Source organism: Pelodiscus sinensis, chromosome 19, assembly GCF_052426305.1.
Source record: "Pelodiscus sinensis isolate ZL-2025 chromosome 19, ASM5242630v1, whole genome shotgun sequence".
In the NCBI taxonomy this organism is placed as follows: Eukaryota; Metazoa; Chordata; order Testudines; family Trionychidae; genus Pelodiscus; species Pelodiscus sinensis.
Window position 1 is genome coordinate 29580482 of NC_143070.1, and position 13528 is coordinate 29594009.

Here is a 13528-nt window from a genome sequence, read left to right on the forward strand (position 1 = left end):
AGGAAGGAGAACAAGTCACCTCTTCCCAGGTGAGATGTGGTGGGAAACTACCAGATCCGGTGCAAGCCGAGCTCCAAGGGCTGGTTCCTCCTTGCAGGTCCTGGATTGAGAAACACCAAGGAGTGCTGTGCATGTGCATGTCCAGAAGGAACATGGATGAAGGAGCAAGAACATGGGAGGGTGTCAAAGCAAGCCCCGGGAGAGGGGGGGAGCGGGGCAGGGTCTGGGTGGGAAGAAAGGTCTCATATGACCTTACCTGGGGCCTGGCAGCTAAACAGGAGGGAACCCAGGAGCCAAGGTCAGGGGGGACAGAGGCACTTACTTGTGAGGGGTGAATCCTCTGCTCTGGTGGGAGCAGCAGCAGGGTAGGTGGGTGCCTGGGGCAGGGGCTCCCCATTCCCCCTGGGACAGAGGCCCCTGTAGAAGCCCTGTGGGGAGGGGGTGGGGCAGGCTGTGCTGGAAGAGGCTGGGGGTGGGCGACTGAGTGGGGTGGGGATTGAAGAACAGGACCCAGAAGCCTGATGCTGAAGCTCACCCTCAGATCAGACCCTGACAGATCAGACTAAAGTGCCTCAAAGGAGCTACAGCCCCACAGCCCGGCCTAGGGATGGCTCAGCCAGTGGGTTAGAAGCACCAGGACACAGAGAGACTCAGGAGCTGCTCAGAGACAAGCACTGGCGAGAAACAGAACAATTCCCAGAGCAGACGATTGGTTGTGGCTCGTTTGCTGGGACTGAAGGAGAACAAGAAAGTCCTGAGTCTCCTCCCTGTGACTGGCCCCTGCTCAGCCAATCAGAACTGGGACTAGAACTGGAAGGATATGTCCACACTGATGGGCTATGTCTACACTGGCGGGTTATTGTGAAGAAGGGCCGTTCTTCCGCAGAGTATCCACCCTGCCCACTTGCTCTTAGGCAAGAAGTTTTACAGTAAAGCGTGGTAAGAGAGGGCTTCTTGCGCACGAGCTACGCTCTTTTCTAACAGGTGTAAGTCCTCTTGAGCTCTTACAGTGTGGACACGGGACAGGTGTTTCTTGTGCAAGAAAGCCCAATGCTTAAATGGCCATCAGAGCTTTCTTGCACAAGAGAGTGTCCACACTGCCATGGATGCTCTTGAGCAAAAGCACATCTCGCACATGGCAGGGTGGACTTGTTCTTGCTCAACATGCCGCCACTGCAGACATAGCCAAAGGGACTTTCAGAGATGAAGTCCTGTCCCCTTCCTCACAGCAGGACAAAGCACCATCCAGATCGATGTCTCTCCAAAACAAGAAGCTACCAGGTGTGGGGTTTGAACCCATGCAGACAAACATCTATTGGATCTTAAGTCCAACACCTTAACCACTCGGCCATCCTGGTGATGAAGAAAAGGCAGACGTTCAAGTTCTCTCCCCAAATACCCCAGGGGCTCACTCTCAGAGTATCTGCCCGTCCCATCCCTGTGCCAGGGCTTCCCACCGAAAGGGTGAAAGAGCCGCCCCCTCCCCCACAGTGAGGAGGGAAGCAGGGAAAAGGGAAACTAAACAAGATAAAACCCAACGTCCCCAGGGATTCCGAGGGACAAAGGCCTGGTGGGGAAAATACCCCCCCACACACACACATTCACTGGGCTATGTCTACACTCCCAGCTTCTTGCACAAGAAATATGCAAATGAGGCTATGCGTGGAATATCATGGAGCCTCATTTGCATACCTAATAAGCTGCCATTTTTGCAGAAGAGGCTCTTGCTCCAGAAGGAGCTGTCTACACTGCCCCTTCTTGCGCAAGAAAAACCCTCTTGTGCAATGCCGCTATTCCTGAAAATTATCGTCGTAGAGGAATTGCACAAGAGGGTTTTTGTTGTGCAGGAAGGGGCAGTGTAGACGCTCCTTCTGGCTCAAGAGTCTCTTCTGCAAAAATGGTGGCTCATTAGGTATGCAAATGAGGCTCGGCGATATTTGACGCTTAGCCTCATTTGCATATTTCTCATGAAAGAATCTGTGAGTGTAGACACAGCCCTAGTGTTTTCCCTGCCTTGCATTTGGCCACCTCCCATGGATCAGGCCAGTGATTGCTAACCTTTTTTTAATACCATGGATGGCCAAACCCATTCACAAACTTTTGCCAGACTGGTAACATATTTACATGTCTGCATATACATTATGGAAATAACAAATATGCAAATATGGAAATAAACCATTACCAGTCCCTACAGATCAGTGTTTGCAGATATCTACACTTAAAAATTCACAGAAACAATTCCCATCAGGCTGCTGGAGGGGGCAGCTCCTCCCCCGGGGGGGGCTGGAGCCTGCAGAGGGAGGGGCGCAGGGAGAGGCACCCACAGAGGCAGGGGGCATTTGGGACACCCTGGTTATAAACTTCAGAAATGTTGTTGGGGCAGAGGAGTTGGTGCCCCCAAGTGCCACCACCAGTCACCTCTGCCCCCCCTCCTGCCCCACGGGGGTGGGGGAGTTCCTGTTGTATCTTTCCCCGTCTCCTTCTGTACAAGCCCTGCCCTGTGTCTCCCCCTCCCCCAGCCAGGCTGCTCTTGGTCCCCCAGTCTCCTCCCAACCTCCCCTGCCCCCTTTCCTTTCTTGTGACCCCCCCCCCTAAGTTTCCCTCCATTGTACCCCTGTACTCATGCCTGGCATGATCCATCCAACCTCCCTTCAGCACCTCCTGCCTCCCCATCCTGCCCCCACCTCACACATCCCTGATCCCCTTCACCCGTCTTACCTGCCCCCACTCTCTTCAGGCCCCTACCCACCCTCTCTGGGATGGCTCCTCCTGCCCTGCAAGAGCCGGTAGCAGCTTCCCTGGCCCCAGGCTGGGATCACAGCCCCCTCTGCTGAGAGCAGCCCTGGGCCAGATCCTCCCACTGCAGCCGCCAGATCCTCCCACTGCAGCCCTGGGGGGTCAGCTCTCTGGGAAGGGGAGGGGGGTCTCTCCTACCTGCCCCCCCCCCAAATGCTGCCCACCCTGGGGCGGGGGCTGGGCCGGGCAGGGGCTGTCCAGGCTGGGCGCTGCCATGGAAGGTTCCCAGGGAGCAGCTTTCTACATCCCACCGGCCCTGCGGGAGATTCCCCCTCCTGGCTGCAGCCCGGGCTCCGGGGGCCCAGCAGTGCTGCACCCAATGCTGGGCCTCAGGGATCCGCCCATTTCCAGGGGCCCTGCAAGCAGAGGGCAGGAAAGGAGCAGGAAAGGAGCCAGGCTGAGGCTTTGCAGAGAGCTGGCCGGGGACCTGGCAGGAGGAGGCTCCAGTGAGCACAGAGCCTGCACAGGGCCAGCCTGCTGGGAGGGGAGCAGGAGCATCCAGCACCATTCAGGCCAGCAGCAGCCGACACTGGGAGAGCTCTGAGACTCCAGGGTAAAGGCCTCCAGCCCCCCAACACCAGGGATTAGGTTCCCTGGAGCCAGGCCCCCTGGAGTAGCATTGTGGCCGGGGGGCTCTGACCCACAGGGGGACTGGCTCCAGAGCTCAGGGCCTGGGAGTCTGGGAAGCAAGTGAGACTCGCCCGTCAGTCCAAGCTGCTTTCTCCCCAGCTGCCGTTCCTGCCTGTCCCGTGCAGGCCAGTGGGGCCCTGCAGGCTGCTGGAGGGCTGAGCCCCTCACAGATATGGACCATGGGGCACATTTTCCCCTGTGAGCAGGCAGGAGGGACACACGCTGGCCCAGCTGAAGGTTTTGTGCTGTGGCTGGAGGCTTGAGCCAGAGCTGTTGGATGCCTCTGCTGCTGGACTTGACTTGCTCCTCCCCTCTCCCCTCTCCTGCCTTGCTGCCTCCTTTGGCCAGCAGCGCTCAGGGCCTCGCCAGGCCCAGGCAGGAGAAGGGGCAGCAAGACACTGTGTTTCTGCCTGATTTCACTCAAGGGTCCTTCTGCAGGTGAAGCGCCCATTAGAGCCCCCTGTGTTGCTGGGTTCTCCTGCCCCAACACTCACCCAAGGGCCACCTGGGCAAAGCAGCCTGCCCCAGGCCCCCTTCCAAAGCTGAGCTGATAGAGCAGAGCAGAGGCCTGTGGCTGGGGGATCAGCAAAGTCCCCTTAGGTTGCTTTTATTTTATTTTTTTAAGTAATGGAGATTGCCTATCTCCTAGAGCTGGAAGGGACCTTGAAAGGTCATCAAGTCCAGACCCCTGCCTTCTCAGCAGGACCAAGTACCATCCCCTAATGAATTTTTGCCCCCAAATGGCCTCTGCAAGGATTGAACTCACAGCCTGGGTTTAGCAGGCCAATGCTCAAACCACTGAGCTATCCCTCCCCAAACAGCTCTGTAGTCAGCATGGGGCTTGAACCCATGACCTTGGTATTATTAGCACCAGGCGCTAATCAACTGAGGTAGCTGGCCTGCTGATTTGACTCCAGCTGAAAGGAGAGATTCTTCTTCCTACCACTGACTGCAGGCCAGGCCTTAGGACCAGGCGGCTGCCTTGGGTCTGTCCCTTTGGGGCCTGAGGCTACAATTGCCAAAAAGGTTTTGGGTTCCAGCTGCCAATCTAACGTCTTAGGCTGTGCAGACCTCAAGACACGGCAGGAGCTAGAGGGGAATGGTGAACGGCTGCACTTTGGAATGGGAACATGTTCTCTGGAACCATAAAGTAGAACAGTTTGAGGGTTGTTTGAAAGGAGGGCACCATGGCTTAGTTGGCTGAAGCAGCTGCCTTATAAGCAGAAGATTCTGGGTTCAACTCCCAGTGGTGCCTTGTGGTGAGGCCACTGTGTCTCTTCTTTCCACCATATCCCAACACATATCTGGAGTTGGTTTTACTGTTTGCTGGTGTCCTCACAGTGGAAGTAGAATGGCAGCAAAGAGCAGGAGCAGTGTGTACTGGTGCAGGTGCCCTCTGGGTTTGATTTAGACAGTCTTATCTAGACTTGCTAAATCAAACTCTGGGAGATGGATTGCAGCAGAAATCTCCACCTGAGTGAAGACATGGCCTAATGGTGCAATTAGTTAGATGCTGACGAGAGCCAGCCTGAGCCATTCTAGCACCCTGGGCATGTGGCACTGCCCCCCGGCTCATGGTGCATGTGCTGCTCCACCCTGGGTGCACAGTGCATATACAGCCCCTCCCCCTCCATGCAGGGAGCTTGTGGTGGCAGGATGCTCTTGTGCTGCCCAGCCTGGCCCTGCCACCACCGCTGGCGTGCAACCCAGGGTCCCCTGGGGCAGGCCATGCAGAGCCCCACAGCTGCATGGGGAAGGGCACTGCTGACAGGTGCTGTGGAGGTTAATGCAGCCCCAGGGAACTGCTGTAGTCTGCCAGGAGCCAGGCAGGCAGTGCCTGATGGCAGCTGCCCCACTAGCTCAACCCTTAATCCAGTCCTGATGCCAACAGTAACAGCCCCACTGCTGGTAACTCACAGAGGCCCTTGCTGCCCAAGGAAGAGGTGTGGGCAAAACACAGACCTCACTGTGAGCAGGATTTGAACCTGCGCAGGGAAACCCTATTGGATTTCTAGTCCAACGCCTTAACCACTCGGCCACCACAGCTCTGGGCAAAGGGGAACCAGGGAAACTGGTAAATAACCCCAGTGCGCAGCCCTAATGTCACCTGCCACAGAGTTCACACAGCAAACCATTGCAACAGCTGTGCAGAGGAGTCCCGGCCGTTCTGCTCTTAGGCTGCCTTGGAGGTGAGTTCTGCTTCAAGGTCTTCCCTCCTCCTTCTTGGTCTTCCTTTCCCTTTTCCTTCCTCTTCTCTTCTCCCCTTTTCCTTCTTCTTGCTGGTCTCCTTCTTGGACCCCAGTTTATAAAGAGAAATTCAAGTACCGCTTAGTTCTACCTTAACCAATTATTTTAGTATAATTTCACTATCCAGTCAGCTAAGATCGAGCGCTTCCAGCCTCTTGGAGAGCCCTGTCACAGGCACAAGCCCCCAGAGACCCCTCTGGCCCTTCCAGGGATACATCGCAGGAGCAAGCAAGTGGCAGCAAGTGCTGGGCACTCCCATGGTAGGGGCCTGAGATAAAGCTGTGGTCCAAGGAGGAGTCTCTGCAGTCCAGGCGGAGGAATGCAGATATTTACGGCTGAATGGTTGACGGCCTTGCAAAGAAAGGCCACCTCCCCCCACCCCAGACCAAGTCAGAGCCAAAGTCAAGGAATTGCGGGAGGGGTATGTGAGGACCTGTGAGCGCAGTTCCCGCACTGGGGAAGCATCGCAGCAGTGTGCATACTATGAGGAACTGGACCAAGTCCTGGGGGTTGGGGAACCCTGTCTCCAGGGACAGTTGTGGAGTCTGGGATGGAGACACCTGGGCAGCAGCGGCTGCAGCTTCAGGATGACAACCCTGCTGACCAGCAGCTCCAGGATGAGGAGAAGGAGGATTCCAGGAACGTCGTGACCCTCACCCTGGAACCGGTCCCCCAGATAGAGGAGGCCTCCTGAATGTCCTCGGGCACCGGGGAGGGAACATCAGGTGAGTGCTGTGAGGTTGCAACACACACAGGGCAGGCGGGAGCACAGGGGATGATGCGCTATCGTGATGTGTCATGCTGATTGTAGGTGGGGGGACACCACACATGTCTGACCCCATAGAGGGCCGTCCTCCCCCCGCCATGTGTGCAAGGCACCACCTGCTCCTGCAGACAGTGCTGCCAGCGGCTAATTTCCTAACACTGGATGCAAACAAGCAAGTGTAATGGGGGTGTAGCTCAGTGGTAAAGTGTTTGATTATAGGCAAAAGGGTCCCTGTTTCAACTCCAAGTGCCCCCTGAAAGATTGATCAACTTCTTTGAAACCTTTGCATCTCCAGTTGCATCTCACTCTGCATTTCTGATGTTCAGACATTACTACAAACCTCTGGGCTGTGTCTACGCTGGGTCACTTATTCCGGAAAAGCAGCTGCTTTTCCAGAATAACTTGCCAGCTGTCTACATTGGCCACTTGCTTTTCCAGAAAAGCAATGACGATCTACTGTAAAATTGTCAGTGTTTTTCCAGAAAAACTATGCTGCTCCTGTTCGGGCAAAAGTCATTTTCCGGAAAAACTGTTCCAGAAAAGGGCCAGTGTAGACAGCCCAGTAGTCTTTTCCGCAAAAAAGCCCCGATCGCAAAAATGACGATCGGGGCTTTTTTCCGGAAAAGCGCGTCTACATTGGCCACGGACGCTGTTCCGGAAAAAGTGCTTTTCTGGAAAAGCATCCTGCCAATGTAGACGCGCTTTTTCCAGAAATACTTATAACAGAAAACTGTTCCATTTTAAGCATTTCTGGAAAAGGGTGCCAATGTAGACGTAGCCCTAATGTGTTTCTGTGTCAATGCGCATAAACCAGGCAAACCCATCTCAACTGAAACAAGTTAAAATCTGCTGTGTGTCTAGTTTCTATTCCCATCAATTCAGCAAGGGTGTGATCTGAAAGTCCTTGGTCTACCTGGGCTGCGCTGTGCAGAAGAACAAGAATCACACCCAGTGGGGTAGGAATGGCCACTATCTTTCAATCTTCTGGAGTTTGATTTAGCAAGTCCAACTAAGACTCATTAAATCAAATTCAGAGGGTACCCCACCAGTTTCCAGTACTTCTTTTCTTTGCTCCCTTTGGGTTCCTGCAGTAGGGACACAGCCAGGCTCAACTGACGGAGGCCAACTCTCGCTATGTAGGGTATGTTTACACTTGCACCCTCTTTTCCAAGAAGGGATGCAAATGTAAAGACTGAAAACTGTAAATGAAGCCACCAGGGACACATGCAATGGGCCTGCAAAAAAATGAAACAGCTGAGCACTTTGCAGAAAACAGGCCATCGCCCTGCTGGGAGAGGCTCCATCATGCACAGACTCTGCGCAGGGCCAGACTGCTGAGAGGAGGCTCTGGCCATGGACTTTCCTCCCCTCTCTGTTACCTCCTGCACCTGGGGCTGAAAGGGACGTGGGCTGCAGGCTGGTCCTGCCTAGCTGCCTTCCCCAGTGGGAGCAGAAAATGCTCATGGAAGGGCTCACAGATTGTCCCCAATGCACTCGCCTGAGGGCCTGAATTCTTCCTGCCCCTGGGTGCACCCAAATGCCCTTCTGGGGTGGCAGGTTCCCCAGCTCACATCCCTCCTGTCACACAAAGCTTGCAAACGGGGTTGATTTTCCTGCATCTCCTCTTGCTTGCTTCTACGCTAAAAGAAATCCTGAACCCGGACCCTTCTCCTGTCAGTGGAGAGATGGCCCTGTGCTGGGATATGAGAGAGTATCCCAGTGATGCTCCTCGCAGCCCAGGATAAGAAGGGGGCTCTGGGTGGAAGGAACCCAAGTAAAACAGGTCCTGGTGGGCATGAACTGGGCACCAGCTTGGCCCAGTTGAGTTAGGGGAGGTTGGTCCCATGGTGTCAAGGGCAGCGCTCAGGACTCTGCTGCTGCTGGCAGGGAAGAAGCTGTGAGGCAAGTTGCTGGCAGCAAGAGATTCTGGCTTCTCTTTTTCCTGGGTCTGCCGGCCGCCAGCCACCTTGACCAACCCTCAAACCAGCTGGACTAGCCAGCAGAGACGTCCCTGCAGCTGCCTGAGGCGCCTTTCTTGAATGGGCCACTGGTGAGCTGTACTTTTGTTGGCCGGCTAGCTCAGCTGGTTAGAACGTGGTGCTAATAACGCCAAGGTCATGGGTTCAAACCCCATGCTGGCCACAAGGGTGTTTGGGTCTCTGACTTCCCTTCCTTTAGCTGCCTGCTATGGATAGGGAAGCAGAAACAAGCAAAAGGCTGAGAGCTTTGCAGGAAGCAGGGCAGGCTCCAGTGGCTAAAAGGGCTTGGCTTCCTGTCCCCAAAAGCAGGGGACCTGATGCCCAAATTCCTGCTGCTGCAGTGGCTACCTCAAGGCACCAGCTGGGGGGCAGGCTCTGGAGCCCAAGCCACACGGGGAGACTCAATATGACCGGGAGGCCTGGAGCGTGTGAGCCCTGCACAGAGGCTGCTGCTGGGGGCCTGCTTCAGTGGCCCAGCAGCTCATGTTCCTCTGAACCAGCTTCTCCCCCTGGAGCCACCCCCCAGTGCTGCTGAGGCCCCTGACATGAGGCAGTGGGACCATCAGAGGAAGGTGCCAGCCTTAGCCCTTCCTCCCAGCCTCCTCCCCCTCCCAGGGTCTTTCCCCAGCCCCTCCCCAGTTCTACATTCCCCACATAAAAACCAGAGAGTTTGTTCTTTCAACAGGGAAAAGTCCTGTTTGTGTTACCAGCAAGGGGAGGGGGAGAGGGAGAGGGAGAGGGAGAGGGAAGGGGATGTGTTGGAGTATGTTGAGGTTGGGAGGGAGGCACAGAGGGCAAAAAATGAGGAGTAATGTTAGTTAGTTGGAACCAAGGGGCTGGGTTTGAACTACTGTAGAAAATAGGACTCTGCCCCTGGAGCTGCCCTGTCCTCTCCAGAGCCCTTAGGCTGGCACTGGGGAGGCCTGAATCCAGGCAGTGCCCAGCCAAGGGGGAGGGGTTAGGGCTAGCCCCATGCTAGGTCTCAGCTGCTGTAACATGTGGCAAGAAGATTGACTAGGGACATGTTTTGGGAAAGTTGCAGCTGGTTTCCCTGACTGGGAATTGAGCCCAGGACACAGCAGTGAGAGTGCTGGATCCTAACCACTAGACCATCAGGGACACATGAAACAAGTCTCTTTGCTCACCTACACTAGCCTTTCACAGGCCATTTTCTGTCCACTTCAGGATGAGGGGGGGGGATCCATTCTCCCTTGCCCAGAGGAGACAAGAACAGCCAAATAGAACATCAAAGCAGCCAGACTGGGCCATGCCAGTTGTCCAACTAGCCCAGGATCCTGCCTCACAACAACAGCCCATTTCATTGTCCGGAAGGAATCCTCAGGACAGACAGTTATTAAGTGATCCCTCCATTCCCAGCTTCAGGTATACATCAGCTAGGGAAACTTGCCCTGTCCATTCTGGTGAAATGCCATTGATTGACCTTTCCTGCATTAAATTATCCAGTTCTTTTTTGGACCTTCTTGTAGATTTCACCTTCGCAACATCCTCTGGCAAGGAGTTCCACTGGGTGCAAAAATGCTTCCTCTTTAACTCGGTTACTTACCAGTTTCATTCTGTCACCCTGGTTCTTAAGTAGGCGAAAAAATAATTTATTTGCTTTTGGCACCCCTGTCATCATCACATAAACCCTTGTCCCGTCTCCCCTTGCTTGTCCCTTTCCCAAGCTGAGAAGAAGAAGTTCCATGAGCTCCTGGGAGCTGCTTTCCAAAGAAGAGGCATTTCCAGCAGAGAAGATGCCAAGCCCAATCCCCCAACACAAAGCCCCAGGAAATACCAGTGGAGATTGGGAAAGCTCCCTCTCGGGCAGCGCTATGGAATGGAGACAAGGGAGACGTGAGGTGAGAGGAAGGGGAACAAGTCACCTCTTCTAAAGGGAGACGTGGTGGGAAACTGCCGGTTCCGGTGCAAGCCGAGCTCCAAGGGCTGGTTCCTGCCCTGGTGGCTCCTTGCAGGGCCTGTCTTGACACACACCAAGAAGTGCCATGTGTGGCCAGGAGAGCGGGTGGGGAGAACGGAAGGTGTTGGAGCAAGCTGGGGCTGCCGGGTCGTGAGGGATCTGGGCATCAGGGGGAACCTTACCTGGCTTTGTGTCCCCTTGCAGCAAAGGCCACAGATGTCCCAGAGGCTGGAGGTGCTGCCATTGACCTTCGCCTATGTCAGGGGTCTCCAAACTACGGCCCGGGGGCCGGATGCGGCCCGCGAGGCCCTCTCATCCGGCCCGTGGAGACCTTTTTGGATTCAAAGGCAGAAGAAGTGAGATTGTTTCAAAACCCATTTGAAGCAGATGTGGCCAGTTGCCCAGATGAACTGCAGCTGGAAGTCATTGAGTTGCAAGCAAATGACCTCCTTAGGGACAAGTTCAAAATAGGACTGGTGGGTTTTTACCAGTTTTTGCCCAAGGAAGACTTTCCTAATGTCAAAACTTTTGCATCAAGGTACCTTTCAATCTTTGGAACAACATACCTGTGTGAACAAACATTTTCAAGAATGAAATACGTGAAGAACAATTTGAGAACAAACTTGTCCGATGATAATCTCAGGTCACTGTTGATGTTAGGGACAACAAATCTAAAGCCAGAAATGTCTGCTATTTTGGCATCCAGGAAACAATTTCACCATTCACACTAATACAGGTGTTCATGTGTAGTGTATGAATGTGTTATTAAATAATAACTGAATAAAATAATATTAAATAAATAATTAAAAACAACATCCATGTTTTGATTGTTTTTTATTTGGACCTCAAGTGTGTAGTCGGCCCCCGAACTGCTGTTTGATAGTTAATGCGGCCCTCGGGCTGAAAAGTTTGGAGACCCCTGGCCTATGTGGATGCAATGCCCTGGTCCCTGCCAAGGCACCACTGAGGAGCCTCAACCCCAGCGCTGCCTCCTCCCATCTCAGCCTAACCTGCCTAGGTCTATGTCTACACTCGCGGCTTTTTGCGTGAGTAATATGCAAATGAGACTAAGCATGGAATATCGCTGAGCATCATTTACATACCTAATGAGCCACCATTTGTTTCAGAAGAGGCTCTTGTGCCAGAAGGAGCATCTACACGGCCCCTTCTGGCATAAGAAAAACCCTCTTGTGCAATGCCGTTCTTCCTGAAAGGTAATAGATGTAACGGCATTGCACAAAAGCGTTTTTCTTGCGCAAGAAGGGACAGCGTAGACAGCGTCAACCTGTGGAACTCCTTGCCAGCGGATGTTGTGAAGACCAGGACTATAAGGGCATGTCTATACTTGGAAACTATTTTGAAGTTGCTTAAATCAACTGAATAACTTACAGTCTAAGAAAACAGAAATAGTGTGTCCTCCGTATGGGGAAGCCTCAGAATTAGTCCGAGGCAGGCTCTGTTACTGTTCCTTTCTGGGGGCATGGAATTAAAAACAGAGTTGCAAGGCTGGGAGCAGCTGAAGCCAAGAGCTCTGTTCTCCTGTGTCAACAACCTCTGAGGTGTCATGAAATCCCCTTTCTAGTTTCTATACCTGAAATATGATCATCTTTATGATGTAATTCCTGCCTCTTGGTTCGGCTTTGAACTCTGACTGCAGATGTTTGCTTACCAGAGATGGAGAGGTGCCAAAACAGACTATGCCATATTAGCCAAGGTTTCTGCCAAAGCCCGGGATTGAACCAGGGACCTTTAGATCTTCAGTCTAATGCTCTCCCAACTGAGCTACTTTGGCAACTGCCTCAAGAAATCTGAGCAAATATCCAAAATAGCAGCAAAACTTGTTGAGAAAAAAAGAAAAAAAACAGCTGGGTCACCTCATTCCCCCCCCCCCCCCCCGAAATTTCTTCATGCCCACTCTGGGGGGCATCTCCCTCTCCCTCCCCAGTTTGGGAACCCAGGCCTTGCAGTGAACGCTGGGGGAGCTGGGATTCCACCCCAAAGGATGGGATAAGTGAAAATTCCCACTGCACATATTATGGCTTCATCAGAGTGAATGCTGGGTGGCCAGGGTCTTGTTGCACATCTTCCCCACCCCGTCAGCAGCCGCAGCCCCTTTCAGCCACTGGGTCAGCCCAGGAAAAGAGACAAAGTAGCTTGTCTCTGTTCATGAGCTTCTCCAATGGCTGAAAGGGATGGTAGCAAGAGGAGAAAATGGGCAACAAAGACCCTCCACTGAGCTGGAATCACAGCTCCTCCAGAAGGGGCCAGAGCAGCAGGGATTAGAAACCACTACTCCAGGGGAGGTTTAAACTCACATCCTCAGCATGTCTCCCATAAGTACTGTGCACAGGCCTTTTGCACCACTGGAGCAGCTACTATAGCTGTAGGAGCTTTGCACTTGCAGGATCTCTGGGTGCTGACCCCCCACCCACAGGAGGGAATCACAAGGGCATGTGCTGCTGGCTTTTCTGTCCCAGCAATTGCAGCAAGAGCCCTGCCTTGCCAGTACCAGTCACAGTAGCCTCTGTACCCGCTCCAGGCTTGGGGTTTCCTTCTTCCCAATGTTCCTCCCCAATCAGCCTTTTCCTGAACCAGCAGTTCCATGGGTGGCCAGGGGAGGCCTCTCCTGTGTCCCAGGAAGACATAAGAAAATGTGAGCAAAGGCTACACCAAGGTACCACTGGGAGTTGAACCAAAGATCTCCTGTCTACTAAACAAGCACTTTAGCCAGCTTAGCCATGGTGCCCTCCTCAGGAAGGCTGATGAAACCATTCTACTCTATGGTCCCAGACAACACCTTTGACTCCTAAAGTGCAGCCATTCCCCATTTCCCTCCAGCCCTGGTGATGTCTGGCTCCCTGGGCACAGAAAGCTACAGCTCAGTGGGCAGAGGCTCTAACATGCACATCTCCCCCAGCCACTGGAACTGTAGAGTTGGCCTTGAGATTTAGTGTTGCTGGGGGGAGGGAAAAGTGAAGCAAACATTGATCCTCTCGATTATAAACCCCTGGGTCTCAGGGTTTGGGTTGGAGTCCCTGGGACTGAAAACCACCCCGAGATCTTATCTGCCCAGAGCAAGGGCAGCAACTGTGAGTGTGGTATGGAGAAAGTTTGGGCACGTGAGTGGGACACTTATATGGCTGGACTAACATTGTTGGCAAAGGACACTGCTCAATCCTCTTGAGCAGGGAC

At 53.7% G+C, this 13528-nt stretch overlaps 6 non-coding genes across 6 annotated transcripts; 2 read left to right on the forward strand and 4 right to left on the reverse strand.

Moving 5' to 3' along the window:
- Positions 1-1275: 1275 nt before the first annotated feature.
- TRNAL-UAA (transfer RNA leucine (anticodon UAA)) lies at positions 1276-1358 on the reverse strand. Its single transcript has one exon. It is a non-coding gene; the product is annotated as a tRNA-Leu (tRNA).
- A 3249-nt stretch (positions 1359-4607) lies between these two features.
- TRNAI-UAU (transfer RNA isoleucine (anticodon UAU)) lies at positions 4608-4681 on the forward strand. Its single transcript has one exon. It is a non-coding gene; the product is annotated as a tRNA-Ile (tRNA).
- A 709-nt stretch (positions 4682-5390) lies between these two features.
- TRNAS-UGA (transfer RNA serine (anticodon UGA)) lies at positions 5391-5472 on the reverse strand. Its single transcript has one exon. It is a non-coding gene; the product is annotated as a tRNA-Ser (tRNA).
- Positions 5473-8507: 3035 nt separating this feature from the next.
- TRNAI-AAU (transfer RNA isoleucine (anticodon AAU)) lies at positions 8508-8581 on the forward strand. Its single transcript has one exon. It is a non-coding gene; the product is annotated as a tRNA-Ile (tRNA).
- An 884-nt stretch (positions 8582-9465) lies between these two features.
- TRNAE-CUC (transfer RNA glutamic acid (anticodon CUC)) lies at positions 9466-9537 on the reverse strand. Its single transcript has one exon. It is a non-coding gene; the product is annotated as a tRNA-Glu (tRNA).
- Positions 9538-12055: 2518 nt separating this feature from the next.
- Positions 12056-12128, reverse strand: TRNAF-GAA (transfer RNA phenylalanine (anticodon GAA)). Its single transcript has one exon. It is a non-coding gene; the product is annotated as a tRNA-Phe (tRNA).
- Positions 12129-13528: the final 1400 nt, after the last annotated feature.